The sequence below is a fragment of the Patagioenas fasciata genome, chromosome 5 (genome assembly GCF_037038585.1).
Source record: "Patagioenas fasciata isolate bPatFas1 chromosome 5, bPatFas1.hap1, whole genome shotgun sequence".
Classification (NCBI taxonomy): Eukaryota; Metazoa; Chordata; class Aves; order Columbiformes; family Columbidae; genus Patagioenas; species Patagioenas fasciata.
Genome location: NC_092524.1, coordinates 59,082,580 through 59,102,840, shown reverse-complemented (window position 1 = coordinate 59,102,840; position 20,261 = coordinate 59,082,580). Strand labels below are relative to the sequence as shown.

Sequence of the window (20,261 nt, the reverse complement as noted above, 5' to 3'; positions counted from 1 at the left end):
TGGATGATGTCGGTTGCTCTTCCTTTATCCACCAATGCTGTAACCCCATTGTAGAAGGCCACCAAATTTGTCAGGCATGATTTGTCACCTCCTAGATATTTGTTACCTTCAAAGAAAATGTTGCCAAGATATATGGCTGTTAGTGCTGGCTTTTAACTGGTTCTTTTGCTAAAATTTGCAAATACTTTAGAATTGTGACTGGAATCCCAATCAACTAAATATTTTTCAGTTTTATTTTCCTCAATTAGGAAGAAAAAGAAAAAGATAGACTCAAGTGTTTTGCAGATGATCCATTTTCCTCTGTCTCTTCATGCACTCAGAATAAAGCATATTTGGAATGAATATTTCAGTGGGCTCAGATATATACCTACATTGTGCATTTTTTCCTAAGTTGCAATCTGTTTCTTTTGAGGCAGGGATTGTTTTGATTCATCCAATTATTCAGAAAATGTAGTACCTGAAAATGCTCAATATTAGAAATCATAAAATCATTTTGGTTGGAAGAGGCCCTCAAGATCATAAAGGCCAACAGCTAACCTGACACTGGCACTAAACCATGTCCCTAAGAACCTCATCTATGTGTCTTTTAAACACCTCCAGGGATGGTGACTCAACCACGTTCTCAGGTAGCCTGTTCCAATGCCTGACAATCCTTTCTGGAAATAAAAAAAATCCTGATATCCAGTCTAAACCTCCCCTGGCACAACTTGAGGCTATTTCCTCTTGTCCTATGACTTTCTATTTGGCAGAAGAGATGAACAACGTCCATGCTACAACCTCCTTTCAGATAGTTGTAGAAAGCAATAAGGTCTCCCCTCAGCCTCCTTTTCTCCAGGCTAAAGAGCCCCAGTCCCCTCAACAGCTCCTCATTAAGACTTGTTCTCTAGACACTTCACAACCTTCATTGCCTTTCTCTGGACTTGCTTAATTGCTGCTGATATATATTTTTGCGATATATTTTCCTACTGCTCTCTCTGCCCTTATGACACCTCTCTATATGTATAATACTTAACAAACAGAAAGGCCATTCCTTCACAAACCTTCATGAATTCAGACATTTGAAACTACATTTTGGCTTGTCCGGCATCTCCCTTGTGCAAATATTTATAAGATGCAGAAAAGGGCATAGATTGTAGAAATGGTGTGAAGGCTGCTGTATGCCAAGTTTTTCTCCAGCATCTTCTGTAAACTGGGCAGTTGATCTGAGCTCTGGTGCCTTGAATCTTCAGATGTGTAAGCATTTCCAAGTGTGTATACTGCCATGAGTGTATGTGTGGTCGACTTTGTTCATAATATCTACTAATTTTGTCTATAACAGCTCAGTATTATAATTACCAGACTTTTTGCTTTGCTAGATGGCAGGATATTCCTGTTTGAAGAACTGTTCTGTTTCAGAAGTGTGTGTACATCTTGTAAGACAATAAGAAAAAAACTCATAGTATCAAAAAAAAGTCACTTCTGGCATTGAGCAAATTATTTGGGGTAATTTGATCCTTAATGGAAAATTTAATCTGAGGAGAATACTGGTGGTGATGGGAAGCAGGCTGACCTCACCAGGGGTGTATTCTCTTCTACCGCCTATCTTGGTTGTTAAGCTGTTCATCTGTGATGGTGGATACCACAGTTTAATTCTGTCCTCTGAGTTGGATATTTAGGTCTTGCTGCCCTGTCTCTTAGGACAGGACATGAGCAATTAGCAGCAGTGAGGTCTACTGTGATGTGTTCTCAGTTGTTCATGTTTACACTTTTTTGTTTCAGTGGAGCAGTCTGTGGGACTGATGCTCTCTCTGCTAGGTGAGTGTGGTAATCACCACATTATAAAGATGTTCTCAGTTTTGGTCGTGGCCACTTAAGCACTGCATGCAAAGCAAACCCCTTCCAACACAAGGAGTGAGAACCTACCTCACAATCCTCCAGTATCTAGTTACAGAAGCAAAGTCAGGTGAGTGTTCAAACCCACGCTCGGTCTGATCAAGACTGTAGTTTGAATTTGGATCCCTAACTCCTCATATGAATGTCCCAGGAATTATTAGAATCATAGCATCATTTTGGTTGGAAGACACCCTCAAGATCATCGAGTCCAACCATAACCTAACTCTGGCACTAAACCATGTCTCTAAGAACCTCATCTATACATCTTTTAAACACCTCCAGGGATGATGATTCAACCACTTCCCTGGGCAGCCCGTTCCAGTGCTTCACAACTCTTTCTGTGAATAAATTTTTCCTAGTATCCAGTCTAAACCTCTCCTGGCTTGACTTGAGGCCATTTCCTCTCGTCACTTGCTACTTGGGAGAAGAGACCAACAACCTCCATGCTACAACCACCTTTCAGATAGTTGTAGGCAACAACGAGGTCTCCCCAATTCCTCCTTTTCTCCAGGCTAGACCCCCAGTTGTCTTGTCTGCTCCTCATAAGATTTGTTCTCTACACCTGTCACCAGCTTCATTGGCTTCTCTGAACTCGCTCCCCCACCTCAATGTCTTTGTCGTAGTGAGGGACCAGAAACTGAACACAGTATTCGAGGCGCAGCTTCACCAGTGCTGAGTACAGGTGAACAATCACTTCCCTGCTGGCCACAGTATTCTTAATGCACACCAGGATGCTGTTGGCCTTTTTGGCCACCTGGGCACACTGCTGGCTCATGTTCAGCTGGCTATCAATCAACACCCTCAGGTCCTTTTCCACCAAGCAACTTTCCAGCTACTCTTTCCTTAAGCCTTCAGCATTGTATGGGGTTATTGTGACCCAAGTGGAGGGCTTGGCACTTGGCCTTATTGAGCCTCTGTTGGCCTCAGCCCAAAGATCCAGCTGGTCCAGATCCCTCTGGACCTTCCTGCCTTCTAGCAGATCAACACTCCCACCCAGCTTGGTTTCATTTGCAAACTTACTGAAGGTGCACTCAATCTCATCATCTGGATCATTGATAAAGAGATTAAACAGAACGAGCCCCAGTACCGAACTCTGGGGAACACCATTCATGACTGGCTACCGACATTCAGCACAACTCTTTGTACGCCCATACAAGTCATGAGATGCTGGTTTCTCTGGGAGAACGCTGTGGGAAACAGTGTCAAAGGCTTTACTGAAGCCTAGGTAGACAACATCTGCGGTCTTTCCCTCATCCACTAAGTGGGTCACCTTGTCATAGCAGGAGATCAGATTGGTCAAGCAGGACCTACCTTTCATAAACCCATACTGACTGGGCCTGATCACTTGTTTGTTTTGTATGTGCCACGTGATTGCACTCAGGATGATCTGTTCCGTGACCTTTCCTGGCACCAGGGTCAGGCTGACAGCCCTTTAATTCCCCAGATCCTCCTTCTGTCATGTTTGCTAACTTCCAGTTGACTGGGACCTCCCCAATTAGCCGTGACTGCCTATAGATAATTGAAAGTGGCTTGGTGAGCACCTCCGCCAGCTCCCTCAATACCCTTGGATGGATCCTATCTGACCTAAGTGGTGTAACAGGTTGCTAAGTATTTCCCATTTAATTACTGGGGCTTTTGACACCGTATCTCACAACATCCTCATAGGCAAGCTCAGGAAGCATGAGCTGGATGAATGCATGGTGAGATGAACTGTGAACTGGCTGGATGGCAAAGCTCAAGAGAATTGAGATCAATGGTGCATAGTCTGGTTGGACGCCTGTAGTTAGTGGGGTTCCCCAGGGGTTAGTACTGTGTCCAGTCTTGTTCAACCTGTTCATCAATGACCTGGATGAAGAGACTGAGTGCACCCTCAGCAAGTTTACTGATGATACCAAACTGGGAGGAAGGGTTGACACACCAGAAGGCTGTGCTGCCATTCAGCAAGACCTGGACAGGCTGGAGGACTGGGCAGAGAATAACCTAATGAAGTTCAACAAGCACAAGTACAGGGTCCTGCACCTGGGGACGAATAACCCCAGGCATCAGTACAGGTTAGGGGTGGATCTGCTGGAGAGCAGCATTGCAGAGGAGGACTTGGGAGTTCTGGTCAACAACAGGTTGACAATGAGTAAACAACGTGCCCTTGTGGCCAAGAAGGCCAATGGTATCCTGGGGTGCATTAAGAAAAGTGTGACCAGCAGCTTGAGGGAGGTTCTCCTCCCCCTCTGCTTTGCCTGGGTGAGGCTGCATCTGGAGTACTGTGTCCAGTTCTGGGCTCCCCAGTTTAAGAAGGACAAGGAATTACAGGAGGGATTCCAGTGGTGGGCTACAAAGATGATTAGGGGCCTGGAGCATCTTTCTTATGAGGAGAGACTAAGAGAGCTGGGTCTGTTTGGCCTGGAGAAGAGAAGGCTGAGAGGGGATCTCATCAAAGTCTATAAATATCTCAAAGGTGGATGTCAAGAGGATGGCACCTCCTTTCAGTGGTGCCCAACGATAGGATGAGGGGCAATAGGCACAGACTGAAGCACAGGAGGTTTGATCTGAATATGAGGAAAAACTTCTTTACTTTGAGAGTCCCAGAGCACTGGAACAGGCTGCCCAGAGAGATTGTGGAGTCTTCTTCTCTGGAGACATTCAAAACTCGCCTGGACACATTCCCATGCAAGCTGCTCTAGGTGTACCTGCTTTAGCAGTTGGGTTGGACTAGATGATCTCCAGATGTCCTTTCCAACCCTCACCATTCTATGATTCTGTGATTCATTCTGCTTCCTGTCCCTGTCTTCTGGCTCAGGAGGCTTTACACCTGGAGCAGAACTGGTCTTAGTATTAAAGACTGAGGCAAAGAATGCATGTAGTACCTCAGCCTTTTCCTCATCCTTTGTCACTATGTTTCCCCTCGCATCCACCAGAGGCTGGAGATTCTTAGCCATTCTTTTGTTGCCAATGTATTTATAGAAGCATTTTTTGTTCCCTGTTACAGTAGCAGCTAGGGTCAGCTCTAGTTTGGCTTCGTCCCTTCTAATTTTCTCCCTGCATAATTTCATAGTGTTCATGTATTCCTCTTGAGTAGCCTGCCCCTTCTTCCAAAGGTTATAAATTCTCCTTTTATTCCGAAGTTTGTATTGTGTGGATCATTCCACAATGGAACAGGCCCAATAAGCCACTCATACAAAGCACTTCAATAATAGTTGGGATTCAATGAGCAACAGAGTAAGAATTACTCTGCAATATGATGTTAATGGTACTCACTTGGGAAGGTGGGGCAAACACTGTTACAGTCAACACAGTGGGGACAAAACTACCTCAGTTTAGCAAAGGAATGAATTGTATATAAAAAGTCACAGAGAACAATCCTTTTGCAATGATTTTGTAAATCTTGCCTTGTGTTTCCTCGCCTTTTATGTTTGCATTTGCCAAATGTTTTCATTTTCCAAAACTGGTTCTTCTTGAGACATATGGAACATTTCATTTTAAAGGAAGTACAGTGGGCTGAGTGGGAATGGTAGTGGTTTTGGTGTGGAAACCTGGAAAAATTTTGAATTTGGTTCAGTTCGAACCAGCATTCTTTTTCAACTGTTTGACTTGGCAGCTGAACTGAAAAAAAAAAAGTTATTTGCACAGCCCTAAGCCCTCTTTTGCAGTTGGACCCCTGTGTTTTACTAGGAAAATTGTACCATAGTCCCTGGAGCTATTAATCCATGGCACAGAGGCATGAGATGGAAATCTCTCTAAAATTTAGGGGTATCTGATGTTTTTGGAAATGAGGGATCTCTAAAATGGGATTAAATGATGGCATCCGTGGTATGTGTACTACTGGACTCTCCAAAGACACATTATTATTTTCACAGATTCCTACTGTCATTTGGTCATCAAAAAGATACCTCTGATGCACATCCTTGTGGGAAATATTAGAAAGAGGAGAGCTCTTGACTTGTGTGCATTGCTAGCTGGGAACAGAGACATTCCTTTTTCCAACTTTTTCATTCCTTAATATAATGAGAACATTTTAAACAAGAACAAGCAAATTGCAAGTGCTAATTTTTTTCCTGAATGCTGCTTATGATCAAACGCACCCATCCACAATTTTAAATATCTAATAATTAAACATGCAAAAATGGAGACTTAATTTGAACACATAAATTAATCACATGTTATAACAATTGAAATTTATAACTGAAGATCCATTAGCAGACAACACTGTTCCTTATTCTTTTGTTTACATGTTTATAGTAATCACACAATAGGATTTACGGTGCATGTCACCCTTTGAAAATTAATTCTACATCAACTTAGGAGATGTGTTCCCATTTATATTGTATAGCCTTGCTCTATAAATGCAAGTAATTGCAAATTAAGCCCCAGATGTCTAAAAAGCAGCAGGAGTGACCATTATTTGATGTATGATGCACATCACGTTATTTCTGTGTCACTCCTCTAGGGGTTAAATGAGTTTCATGTTTTGGACATCTTAGGAAAATAGTAAACAACATAGCTCATCCAAAAAACATCTGCTGATTTTTTTTTTAAGTAGAAGACAAAGATATTTAAAATGTGGTTTTAATTGCCTGCTGAGAAAATAAGTTTACATAAAATAACCTTTTTTCATCCTGAAAGATTGTGAATTTACCTTCTGTGGCAATTTAGAAAAAAGCAAAATTTATCTACATTGTGTATTTAACAAATAAAGAACTCAGTTGTTGTGGTGGGCTACATTAAACATAGATGGATGAGAATGAGGTCAGTGGAGTGAACGCAAGCTGTACCCTTCAGAGCTAATGTGCATGCACATTATCTTAAAGATGTTTACCCAACGGATGTCTGTATTTGTCTGTGTATTTCTGTGTGTATGCACAATAGGCCATGAATCTTCCTCTAACAAGCGTTTGTGAAAGAACCATTCCTTTCACATTTGCATTTCCGTTGAACACCAGCAGCGCTTCTATTGATAGGAGCAGAACTTCCTTGACTATTTGGGTCAGATTTCACTGTAGAGCTTGGGCTCTCCATCATGTAACATGAAGCCTGGTCAGTAAAGCCTGTTCATTAACTTGGATCAGGCCTTGGAATTTTTCTCCATCACCTAGTACTTACTCAGTTGACAACACTGCCTTTAGCTTTCTCACCCATGCAGGAGAAGTTCTTCACAACTGAACCTTGTCTCTGGTTTTATTATATAAATCCAGCCTGATCCTCAGCGTCCCGATTCTTAATGTGCTCTGCAGCTGTCTTGCACTCTTGGCTTCATGCCATCTTCATTTTATACCTCCCAGTAAGTCAGCCTCTTCTACTCCATTGTTTTGTTAATCTCTTTTAAATAACCAATTTCTTATAGTGCTACTTGCAGGAAATCTCTCTCCAGTAATGCCTCAGAATCACATTCTAAAATGTTGCAGTATGCATCTTAAAGAATCCTGTCCTGCCCTATTCTGTATAGTAGCATCATGTATATAGATGCTGCAGTGAGTTGTGATGAAAATAAGAAGAATGTTTTTAAAGAGAAACCTGTCACCTCCTTGCACATGAAGTACTTTACTCTCATGGGAAGCACTTGGATATACAATGGAACTTGGACTGATCAGTTATCTACCTTAGACCTAGATAATGAGGGGGAGCTACATTGGGACAAAGTGTACTAAGCCTGAAGATAGGAAAGTGCTTATAAAAATGTAGCAAAATAGGTTTGTGATAATTAGTTGAAAGGAGGTTACAGCTTGTCTTTCTGTCCTGCACTAGCCTCTTATTTATTTTTGTGGCATGACAGCATACGGCTCTGAGTTTTTTGTGAACTAATACCATTTCTCAGTTGTTTTTGCTTTCTCTTTTCTCACAGTAAGATGTGACTTAAATTCCTAAACTCAAAACCCCAAAAAATTCAACCCACAAGCCCCAGTGGTATTTGGAGTTTATGTATTCTTTAACCAAAGACCTTTACATAACCAGATACTGGTACATTCTTTAGTGAAATTCCTGAAGCTTTGGGTTTAACCACTGCTTCTTCCAGTGATGTGCTTGAAAAAATGTCAACTATGTAGCTGAACTGGTTGGCTGTGCAGTTGAGGTATGCCCTTTTTCTCGAAGTGACAGACTGGTGTCAAGGTCTAGATTGAGGCAGGGTCCTGGCTCCAGCTCAAAACAATCCCTTGGTGACATCAGAATTTTGGTATCTATATTTAAAGAGTTTTTAATTGTCATTATTGCAGAAAAAAAGCTGAAGATTTGGCATGAACAAATCCACTACAGAGATACCTGCTGGAGTAAGCAGAGAACTTTGAAGCTTTGTGAGTTGGAAATTGTCTGATTCAGTTTTCATAGGTTATTAATTCTGAAACCTTTGTGTCACCTTCCACAGTGGATTTGGGTGTGTATTGGAGAAGTTCTCCAAATTGTGGGCAAAGAGACTTGATTTCTGAGAGAACAAAAAGGAACAAGACAGCAAAATCCTTGTTGGAAGGAGAGAGATAAAAGTGCTCAAAGAGGCTTGAGAGAGAAAGAAGCACAGAAAGGGCTTTACAAGGCTGGAGTTAAACAAAACTAAGTAGGTTTTAGAAATGTACTTAGAAAAAATAATCCTGAGAAGGAAGAGAACAACCCCCCTTTCCACCCAAAATCAAAAAGGAACACTATTAAAATATTCTTACAGTATTTAGTTTCTTTTAATAACACTTATGATACATTGGGCAGTCCAACATGATTCTGTGTGTATTGGCAAAGCATAGTAGCCTTTTGGATACTTAATCTTCGTCTAAGTGTGTTTCAGATCTATGTGTGATAAACTTTATTTGCTAAATAGGGTAGGTTGATCTACTCAACAACACAGCAGTTGTTTTTCAGGTAATAAGCTAAAATGAGATAAAGGTGTCGGGCTTCTTGGCTTTTAGTTGGCTTGTTGCATTCTTCTCTGAAGTGTGATGTTAACGAGAAGTCTCATTGTCAGTATTCTTTAACTGAAATATTTCTAAAACGTTGTGATTGCTTTTTCCTTAATGCTCCATATAATCTGCATTGCCATTCAGTTTGCTATGGAAAACTACTTGGAGCACCCAGAGTAAAATCCAAGATAGGGACTTTCCCGTGTCTTTGGCAATATCCTTATTCAAATATCCTGAATGGGAACTTCATCAAGAACCATAAGGCTCAGCACCCAGAGTCTAGAGCAAACTAATCTGGCACTGCTGTTCCGGACAGTGGATCCTTTGTGGCCTTAGGCAGACGAAGTACATGATCTTTCAATCTCAAATTCCCATTCTGTAATACAGGGTGATGAGAATAATTTCATTCGTATCTGACACAATATTTTTGTTTGCTATAGACAGATGAAATGGTATGGAAATAGCTTGAAGGAGGATTGTTCAAAATCCTTTTCTTTTTTTTTTTTTTTGGGTAAATGAATGAACTCAGTTCATAATTCAAGAGATCAAAACACTTAAAGGTTGCATCCGTATTCTGGAGAGTATGATGAATTTCAAGAAAACTACCTCCCCCCGCCCCCATTTCATTATGAGAAATATTTTAAAGGCTTTCCAAAAGTTTTGTCTTTATGCAGAACCACAGTCTGTTTATTTCTTCATGCCAAAGATGAGGTTTGGCACAGGATTTTCCCATACCCTTGCCAAAAGCTCTCCTAAGAGCACACTCAGTTAGTTTATATTACTACTTTTGAAAAAGGAAACATTAAAGAAACCATGTTTTTAATACAGTATAAAGGTCCTCTGAAGGCTGAAAATGCCTCCCTTTGGCCCCACCTCACTGCAAAGGGCTCGGGGAAGTGAGGGAAAAAGGAGTCCTGCCATCAAAGAGCTGCCTCTGTGTGAGGCCTGGGAGCTAGGACAGCGTCACTCTAACCCTCATTTCCCTGCAGGCACTGTTTTCAAAAATTGTTTCTAAGTCTGGTTGCCCAAGTTGAAACAACCATGGCTTCATTTTCAGCAAGTCTGGGCACTCTTGACACCTGTTGATGTTGCTGTGACTGTTCAATGGAAGAAGGACCTAGGATGCCACCTGCCAGTCTCCCAAACTACTGCAAGTGCACAGGGCACCCAGTGCCTTGGTCTGTCCCTCTCCCTCTGTCGCCCTGTGAGCACTAGTGTGTTGCTTCTGCAGCTTGTATGAAAGGCCACAAAGCCATGGTTCTTGTATGGCCAGCTTGCATTTTCTTTGCTCTTAAAGTAGTATAACCTCTAGCTGGTGTCTGGAACTCCAAGCCTTTCTCTGATACCTAAAATGATGCACCAGTAATATTCTCTAACATTTGACTCAATTTGGCATTGTCTTACATATTGGACAAAGACAGACTTGGGGGACCTGCCTAACTATGCTGCAGAGAGAACTGCTGTTGACTGAACTGTCTCATTTAAATGCAGATGTGTAAGTTTTTTACGCTTCTATGAAGTCTTCAAGTCTGAGACAATACATAATTAAAACATTGAAGGCTATTGTCATAGAAATGCCTGATTTTGTAGCTATATTATGCACAGAGAGTGCATTTCAGGTGATTGTAAAAAGATTTGCATATTGTGAAAGAAAAATGTGTGTATGTGTATCCATCCATCCATCCATCCATCCATCCATCCATCCATCCGAACTCAGACTGTGTTTTTAGAAACTGAAGCCAGATGTTAAAACTGTCATCCAACTGAATATCTCGCTCCTCCTAGAGTTCTCCATTCAGGCCATTCATTGTCTACAGGCCTGCAAGCCAGGAGTAGTCAACTATCAGAGCTCAGCTAATGCATGGAAGGTACTTTTTTCCGTCTGAGTTCTTCACGGTAAAAATGACAGCCAAAATTCATGCATATATATATATATATATGTATAGTGAAACTGCTGCATCCAGATTTCCATTAGGTGGCTGAGTGCTGAGTACCTAAATGTTTGGGATTCACTTATTTTTCTCTTTTTTTTTTTTTTTTTTTTTCTTTCTGTAAGCATATCTGTCTCTGAGATGTGTCGGAGTTGCACCAAGGTGAATCAAGCCCCAGTGTCAGGGGCTTTAAGACTTATTAGTGAAAGGTATCACTTGAGTAATGAAGTGTTTCTACTATGATATGAAAATAAATCCATGCTGAAAATTCTTAAAGTACTCAAAGAGGGAGTTATTTTATAATCTGCGATTATCCTCAATCCTGATGGTTCTGGAGAGAATAATTGTGGAAATCTTCAGTGAGTAGATCTTCCTGTTATAACTTCCCACTGATACTCAGATGGCAGTCCTTGAAAATTCAATCCCTTTTTCTGCTGTAAATAGATGTTTTGTTTAGTTAACCTGCTGGGGGGTTTAAAAGGAAATCAACATGTTCTGTAGACTCAAAGAGTGGGGACTGTTTATTTGTACATTCTGACCTCCTGCATATTATGGGCCAACAGATATTGCTTTGTCACTTCCTGGTTGAGCCCAAGTCCTTCAATGTTTGATTTAAGTGTTACCTGAACATATAAACTTGTGAGCACAATTTCTTTTCTATTGTTGTTCACTTTGAAAAACTGTCATTCCCTGAGCTCGGAATGAATAAAGTCTTGTTTCCTATGGCACTGGATTCTCTGTTTTTCTAATAAGGCACAAGCTCCAAATGGAGCTTTTCCAGTGGCTAGGAAATTCCTGACAGCTCAGTACTAGTGGGTTCTCCCAAGCCTGGTAGGCTACATTCACATCGAAGTCTTTCATTTATTGGCAGCACTATTAAGGCCATCCTACTCACCCATACAACTGTTTTCCTACATTGTTTTAGGAATTTAATTTTTTTTGAGGTGTATCATGGTTTAATCCCAGCTAGCGATGAAAACCACGATAGCTGCTTGCTCCCTCCCTCCTTCCCTACCCTCCAAGTCAGGGAGAAAATCAAACTGGAAGAGAGAATCTTGTGGTTTGAAATAAAACCAGTTTAATAATGCAACATAATAATAATAATAATAATAATAACAACAATAACAAAACAACAACAACAACAACAACAACAAAAACAACAACAACAACAACAACAACAACAACAACAACAACAACAACAACAACAACAACAATAATAATAATAATAATAATAATAATAATGTGATACTCTGTGCAATTCTTCAGGAGACTCCAATCAGGCCTAGATAGGGGAGCACTGTGGTCCCAAACAGCCGATCCCAGTGAGGGCAAAAGGCAGAAGGGCCCAAAGGCCAACTGCAAAATGGCAGAACAGCGAAAGGCCTAACTAATGAAACTAACCAAATTAATGGAGTTCCTGAATGGAACTGAACCAGAATGGAGTTGAACCGAAACCAATCACATAAACCAGAAAAGGTGACTGTATGGAGCATGATGCTAATGGTACGAAATATTTTGTTGATCAGTGTAGATGACAGTCTAAGTACTGTCCTGCCTATGGCCCCCTCCTACCAGTTTGTACCTGCAGGTAGAAAGACTTCAGTTTCCCTAACAACCTCCAAGATATCAGTAAGTTCTTACATTCCTTTCATATTGATTCAAAAACACAGCTAGCTGCTGAAAGAGAAGCATTAGCTCTATCCCAGGGAGAAGCAATTTTATCTGATCATTTACTAAATCCAAAACAAAAGACTGTGCTAACTAAGAAGAAGGAAAGCTTTTAACTGCCTGGAAAATTAACTCAATTTCAGTCAAACCATCACAAGTTGTCTGCTTTTATCAGCCTTGTGTTTGGAATTTAATGATGTTTGAGGTGTCTGCTTTTATCAGATATGGTTGGAATTGGTGATTGTGTCCAAAAATTATTGAAGGGACAAAATGCATGTGACCACTCATGCAGGCAAAGCTTCATAAGATTTGTTTCCCTAGGAAATCTGGCACCTGTACTACCAGAGATATCTGAACCCCTGTGGATTTTTATTGTTCTTTTCTTACTATTAATTATAGAAGCAGAGATAAGAGAGTTTCATCACATGTAAACCAGCATTCCCAGAGGATATAAGCAATGACCAGTGGACTAATGCCTTTCTGACATCCTGCTCATTTCTGGGGTTGCTTTTCATCATGGTGGGTCTTTAAAAAATATGTTACAAATACACTGGAGATGAGAGTTAGTAAATAGTTTAATTTTTTAATATTTTCAAAGTACTTTGTCATGTAAACAGCCAATAGGCAGGATGCAAGTGAAATACTGAGGCTCTGTTTGCCTGAAATTCTGTTTGTATTTGCTCTATCTGAAGATGCTCCTAGATTTTGATACAATAATACTTTTCATCTAGAAATTTGGACCTCCTCTGATGTGAGCCCCAAACATTTCCATTTCTAAGTGCAAAAAGTTGATCCCTATGTAATTATAAACTGGTGCCAGGTTCTAACCACACTACCTTACCTACCCTAGTCCTTTGGAAATGTTTTACTTGCAACAACTTTATACACCAAACATGTTTGTTTAATAAAAATGTTGTTATGATAACTATAAACAACATATTTTTAATATGACTAATGTTTTCATGAAGTCGCTTTCATTTTCACAGGTCACTGCTTCCTTTTCCAGCCTCACAAACAGTTTTCTCAATCATCTTGGGCACTGAGTTGGTGCCTCAGCACTTGGATCTGTGTCCTATGATTTGATCTTTTCAGAGTGTTCTCTCATTTGTCCCTGTCCATGTGCTGTTTTTCTGACACTTTTTTCTTTTTGTGCCACTTTATGACAGTTTTTCTCCATGATGTGCTGTTAAAAGAGGTGAGATACCGAGAAAAAAAATTAGACTTAGTGTGAAATAAAAGAAGGAACTGACCAATAAACTACCTAGAAAGTATGGAGGGTTTTTTGTTTGTTGTTTTTTTTTTTTTTTTTATTTTTTAAAATTTCTTATGTGTATGTGTGTTGCTATCTTAAAATCTACATTTATGACTTTATCTACAACATAGGGCATATTTTGTAAATGAGATTAAACACTATCAAATTGTAATTATTTATGAATAGTCTCTCTTCATTGTTAATGATAGACATCACACAAACAGAGTTTGATGTACTGATTATAAGAATAAAGTTCATCTGAGGTAACAGTGTTTATTCCTTTCTCAGGCATCCAGCCTGGATCTCAGCTGCAAAGTAAGTACCTCTCCACATCTCATTACCAAAATAGCAACCTTCTTAATCTTTGCTGTGAAGAACAAAGGTTCGATTCAGTCTCCAGAGCAGAAATAGGATCTTATTAATCCACTGGCAACTACAGTGTTGTTATTTTTGTTAGAAAAGGGAGAAACAGGAATTTGCTGATATATGTTAGATTAAGGGCTGTTATTGTTTTGAGATTAATCGGATTGTTAGTTGGGCTCTTCCAATGGCAGCTGAAAAATCTATAAAATATCTTGTAATTTAATATTCTGGATGAGTTCAGGAGCTACTTCCTGGAAATTCACTTCTGTTCTTCGTATCTCTTCTGCAAGAATCGCTTAGGAATCAGCTAAATGGTGTATTGCTTACTGTGCAAGTGGTGAAACTAGGAGGAAAGTTCTGTTGCTCTTGCCTGGAGTACTCGTCTTCCTGGGCTCAATCCATGTGCCACACAGTGGATCAGAGCTGAGACCCAAGGCACCTACGAGGTAACTCGTGCTCTGCCTTTGAAAAGCATTGACTCAGAAGAGGTCTGTGTATTAGCTCAGTGTCCAGGCTTGAACATGATACAACTGATGTATAAATTGGCATTTTGAAGTATTAGGGCTCTGATGAGGTTTTATGGAGCCTTTTCTTTCTTTTGAAAGATTTGCTGTCATGTAGTGTTGGGCTGCAGTGGACTGTGGAATTTGGGATCCCTGTGGAGTAGGCTCTCTATGCCTCTGGCAGCTTGTCAGGATAAAGTTGAAATTAGGATTTCAGAGAAGAGCCAGAGGAATTACATTTGGTGAATTAAATTTTATTGAGCTTGAGGACCTGGAAAAGGGTGAGGGAAGGATCTGGGTGAGCTCCCAAAGTGGTATGAATGACTGGCATAGAAGGTATTGCTTAGAGCAAAAATAAATGCAGTGTAACTGATCCACTGGGACCAGCAAACTGTTTCTGGAAATGACTGGTGCTTGATAATTCTTAGTGATAGGCAAATGGCATACTCCAAAATATGTGTGGTCCATTGTGCAATTCTGTGTGGGTGTGGATCCTTGCAGGTTATTGGCCTATGCCCTCTGGCACAAAATGTGTTTGCATAAGTCTTAGCATGTAGAACTTTGGGTGCTTATCTTCATGTGAATGTGAAAGGTTCAGGGTTAAGCAAGGGAGAACTATCCCAGAAACTGAGGTCAGCAGAAGCATTCTGGATAACTGTTCCCAGGCCTGAGTACAATCACAGAAGTTGAAGACCAGCAATATGGCATTTGCAGTGAACCTCAGTTCTTTGCTTCTGTTCCTCATGGTTAGGACAAACCCTGTGTTTTGCCTCCAGCAGATCTGACAAAGATATGTCTATTGATGGAGTATGTAGGCTAAGACTTGTGGCTTCAGTGCACGGACTTTTATTTGTGAGTTGAAAGAGATTTTGGAGTATAGTCTAAGGCAATTCTGTTGTATTAATTGCTATTTTATCTTGATTGTATATGACCCCAGAAGGCTTAAGTATCAAGTTTTGATAAAAGAGGAATGTTTCAAGTGCCAGTAGGATATTAGAGCTAGAGTAGGACTGGACCCAAGAGAGGAAGCTGTGAGTGTGCGTGTGTGTGCCTTGGGCAGTGAAACAGCTGACTGAAGAAACAGCTCATGTACTGCTCCCATTTTCTCTTGATGATTTCCAGCTGTCCTCTTATCCCTGGCATATGAAATGTCATTAATTAGGTTCAGCTTATGAAAATAAGTGAGGCAGTGTATGTTACCTTATAGTGCTGCACATAACCAATGTGCTACATACAACAAACCATGATTACAGATGCTGAGTGACATCATGGTTATTAAGACAGGCGCTGAGTAAAGAAAGTTTCTTTGGCAAGGTAGTAATAGGCTAGATGGTTTCTCAGACTGTGCAACAGGGGAAGACATGCTCACATGCAGGATATCAGTCTGTATTGCACCTGGACCACAGATGAGAGTGTCAGAGACTCCACGCTTTGATCATCATACGTCTTTTAGTATTGACTGAGGCAGGAGAAAGGAGAGAACTAAATAGGACAGTGAAGGAAGGAGGCAGTATTGCTATTTTCCCCAATCAGTAAGCATATATTTGTAGGATATTAAGAGTTTTGAGTGTTTTGTTTTTACATTTCTTTCACATTTTTTGATTAGGGATCCTAGATGGCTTCCTCAAAAAATATGAAGAATAGGTACATATAAAATGTATGTGAAGAGTCTGCACACCTAGATTTTCCCACCTCTTAGTATATTGTCACCGTGCAAGGCTGAATGAGTGACATTTTTATACTGCTGCAACAAGACCTGAAACTACCTTGCTGCCCAGGTTGGTGGGAAAGTATTATCAGAAACTGACTGAAATCAAGACATACACAAGAAAACACATTAAGGAAGGCACAGAAATACAATGCCTTAATATCATTGCTGGTTCCAAAGCCCAGAAGGATCTTACTGAATTGGATGGGCCACTACAGGCTCTGTCTAAAGCAGATTGGAAATTGTAAACTAAAGTTTAAGTGAATATTAGAGACTTAGTGGACAAGGTTATGCAAAAGTTGGAATATGTGTGGAGGCTGCAGTCATGAGAAGAAAGTGTTGACAGGTTGGTGTTGCCTAGCTAGAAATGTTGTATAAGCTATGATTTTAAAATATCAATAATAAATGAACTACAAATACTAGTGTGGACAATAATGAATCTGGACAAATATACTATTGAAAAAACCAATGTTTGATTATTAAGATTATTTTTAAATGAATGATCTATTGGGGTCATCAAACAGAAAATTTAGATGAATTGTGTTTAAATGTTGAACAAGGGTTTTTTTGTTTGTTTTAGATCATATACTGTAACCATGATGAAGTTCTGCTGTGACGGGGGGAAATTTTTTCCTGGATGTGTGTGGACAGTGGAAGATAAAACAGATAAGAAAGCAGAAAACCTGTTTGGAAGGGTAGGGGAAGCTCTCTTGGCTTGTATGAAGTTTCTTTGTGTTACACTTAACTCCTGATGCAAACTGAGATCAGAAGTGCTGCAGATCTTCAAGCAGATAGTTTTCACTTAATTTAGTGCATTAGCCTAGGTATCCACTGAATGGAGATGGCAGACAAACATCCTATTTGCTGTTTTGCTATAAAAAATTATGGATGGAAAACAGCCTAAGGTTTAGAAAATTAGCTAAGATGGTGGAACTGCACAGGAGGCTGGAGCCGGAGGTGAAAGTGAACAGAAGCAAGCCAGTTTTTAGTTCTCACTTCTGCTTTTTACTCTAGAAAGGTAGAGCAATAGGATTTGTGTACATTGTAGAAAATTTAGTTCTATCAAAGCATCTGATGTTTATCTCACGTCTAAAACTGATGCAGCTGTAGGAAATCTCATGGGTTGGCTGATTGCCATGACCCTAACCAAGGGGCATTCAAATTGCAATGCTGAGTTTACATCTATGTGTCTCATCCATTCAGTGATACTTTGTGACATACTGGTTTTCCCTGGGGACCTGTCGCCTTACAGAGTCTGGGAAATTACATCAGTAAAAGGAGTTTGGTATAGCAAATGTTTCATATTTTCATGAGGAGGTGAATCCTGAAGGAACATGGGCCTCTGAGCAGGAGGGTACTCAGCTTTCTTAGAGGAGCAAGGCCCAGTGTGAAGCTGGGAAACTGTCAACAAAGGAGGAGTTTTGGTACACAAAGTACGCAATAATCCTATCAATCCAGAAAGCAAAGGAAACTACTATGCTCTGACAGGCTCTTCAAATTAGTGAGGAAGGCCAGCCTTTACTGAACTGTGAGAATATTACACAAGATTCATCCTGCATTTCTGCTCCTAACTGCTTGAGTCACTGAAGGTAGGTCTACTCCGGTTTGGCAGGCAGATATGAACTCACTCTGTCCCAGCTCCAAGCTGGCTGGTTGAAAGCTGGCTGTGAATGGGAAGCTGTGTAGCCATCATTAGCATGTGGCTGAGCCTGAACTAATAAGTCCTGCTGGGAAGCAGAATATATTAGCTTGGAATCAGCATTACAGGGCTGCAATTATTAATACATGACTTTAGGATCAGAGGTAGCTTCTATCTGGGCATCTTGGAGCACTTGCAGTGGGAATTGTATCTGCTTGCAAATCTGCCATGGGAAGGTACTGAGTATGTTAGAATGGTTAGCCAGGCATGATGATCTGGAAAAATGGTGCCCAAACTTCCTATTCTTTTAAAAAAAAACTGGACTGTTTGAATTGAAGCCCAACTGCTCAGTGTAGCCATGACAAATGAGCACCTTGCTGTAATATCTACCTGAATTAAATGTCGCTCCCTATACAGTCCATTACAGAAACCACTTGCTTCCTTGTTTACAATTAATGAAAAGTGCTAATGACAGCTTATTTATCTGATGTCCCAGACTCCTAAATTCCTTAGGTGCTTTTGAAGATATTCTCTTTCAAGTTGCTTTCTGTGATTCATTTCCATGCCTCTGATTTTCAGAAGAAAACCTGTTTCTAAATAAAATTCATAGGCATTTAACAATTATTTTGTCCTTTGCATCAGGAGTCTATTAGTTGCTACGTTCTTGAAGCAAATTAAAACAATGCATTCTGTAGGATGTAAAACTTCCTAACTGTGGCAGTGGATCACTGCAGTCATTAGATTAATATCAACTATTATCTTCCAGGATGCTCATCTGTTTTTACTGAGCTTTGTTAATGAAATGGAAATGTATGATTAAAGTCATCCTGTCTGTCCCTCTAAAGTTGCGCCTGTGAATGAGTCACTGTTTTACAAATGGGTGTTGCCAGACACCGATATTGAATACGGCTCCAACCGTCAGAGCTCTGGGTCCAGCACTGCATTCTTGGAGTCAAGACTGGAACACTGAAATTCCCATTGAAATCTGTGGGAATTCGGCATGGCCAAAGCCCAGCTACCTTTATGGCTGGCTGTGGTAGCTCAGAGGGAGATGTCGCTCTGTGCAGTAGGCTTGTAATAGCTTGGGGACCCAATATGAATTTCATGCATCTCTTCACTTAGTCACTTGAAACCCAAGATGGAATTGAGGATACCACATTCCACTTAAGCTTTGTTTGTTTGAGGTCAGCTGAATGCCCTCTGCTCTCTCTGGACATGACACCTTCTGCCTCACTGGCAAAGTTGCAGCTGTGGTTTCCATGCTCACTGGGCAAAAGAACTGTTTGCACAGAGCAAGTCCCAATGTGTCTGTCGGCTTGCCTGCCCTGCCCGCTGCAGTGGCCCTGGCTGGCCACACGAAGGGTAGCCTGTGCTTCAGCCTTTTGACAGATATATAGCTGTTTGCGCGCCCCAAAGTAAATAGCTCCCAAAGAACTTTGGGTGGAGTTATGCACAGAAAGCTGTGTCTTACGGGCAAGGTTGACCCAATAGTTAATTGAGCTTGTTTGCTTCACATATGAGATAGGGTTTGAATAGGCCCAGACTTGGAGGATTTCACATCTGGATTCACACTGTTTATGGCTGCTGTCCCCTAATCTGTGCCATGGGCTGTTCTCAAGTCCTAGTTCTGTACTTTTCCAAGCTTTCTGTTTCATGTTGTCCCCTCAGGGGCATTTGTAAAAATGGGAGGGCCAGATTGGTAGTTGTAAGAAAGACAAGTATCATCACTGACGTCAATGCAGCTCTGCCACTTCACATTTGCAAGGAATCAGCTTGTCTTCCAGTGCCCAAGTCTGCTGGGGAGGAGGGAAGGCAGCCTGAGAAGTGTGGGGTTTGTACTTCGCCAAGTGACAAGCAGAGTCTGAGTGCAGTAGCCAGACATGTTATAAAACAGCCTGTTGGAGAGACAGCTCTATGTGGAGGCTTGAGTATTGATTTAATCCTGGTCATTGTCCTGATATTCCATGTTTTTAAGACAAATTTTTAAAAATGCTTAATATGTGGGCTTCTGTGAGGGTAACTGGGTGAGACCCCTTGTGCAGCTTGTGGGTGGTCTTGTGTGGCATAAGAGGCCAGTTGACTGCATAGCTGCTTTTGTGCAGTTGGGTAAGGCTGTAGTGGAAAATCCAGGGCTGGTTGCTCTATGTTACCAAATGTATGGCTACACATAGGTTTGAAGTAATTTAAAGCTTCCAAATCCAATCTTAGGATATTTTAAATATTTTTGAAAGCATGAGTTCAAGGGAATAATCCTGAATAGAAAGGGAGATTGAAAGCCTGAACAAAGCAGAAGAGAGCCAGGGTTTTCTCAGGTGCAAAGGCAAGTAGAGGACGGGGAAAAGGCCACTTGGTAATAACCAACCCTTTCAGAGATCCACTAGTGATGTTCCCAGAAGTCTGCCTGTTAGGTGCATTTCTTCTCCTGTGCTTTTGCTCTTCATTCTCTCCAGAAC

At 40.8% G+C, this 20,261-nt stretch overlaps 1 long non-coding RNA gene across 3 annotated transcripts in view; it reads left to right on the top strand.

The window, feature by feature from the left end:
- The window catches only part of LOC139828137 (uncharacterized), a 211,917-nt gene that overhangs the window by 53,603 nt on the left and 138,053 nt on the right, over positions 1-20,261 (top strand). Inside the window, exon 3 of one of the 3 annotated variants that reach the window (XR_011739443.1) lies at positions 13,884-13,910. The exons of the other annotated variants lie outside the window; for them this stretch is intronic. This is a non-coding gene — a long non-coding RNA (uncharacterized lncRNA). The remainder of the gene's footprint in view (positions 1-13,883; positions 13,911-20,261) is intronic. 3 annotated transcript variants of the gene reach the window in all.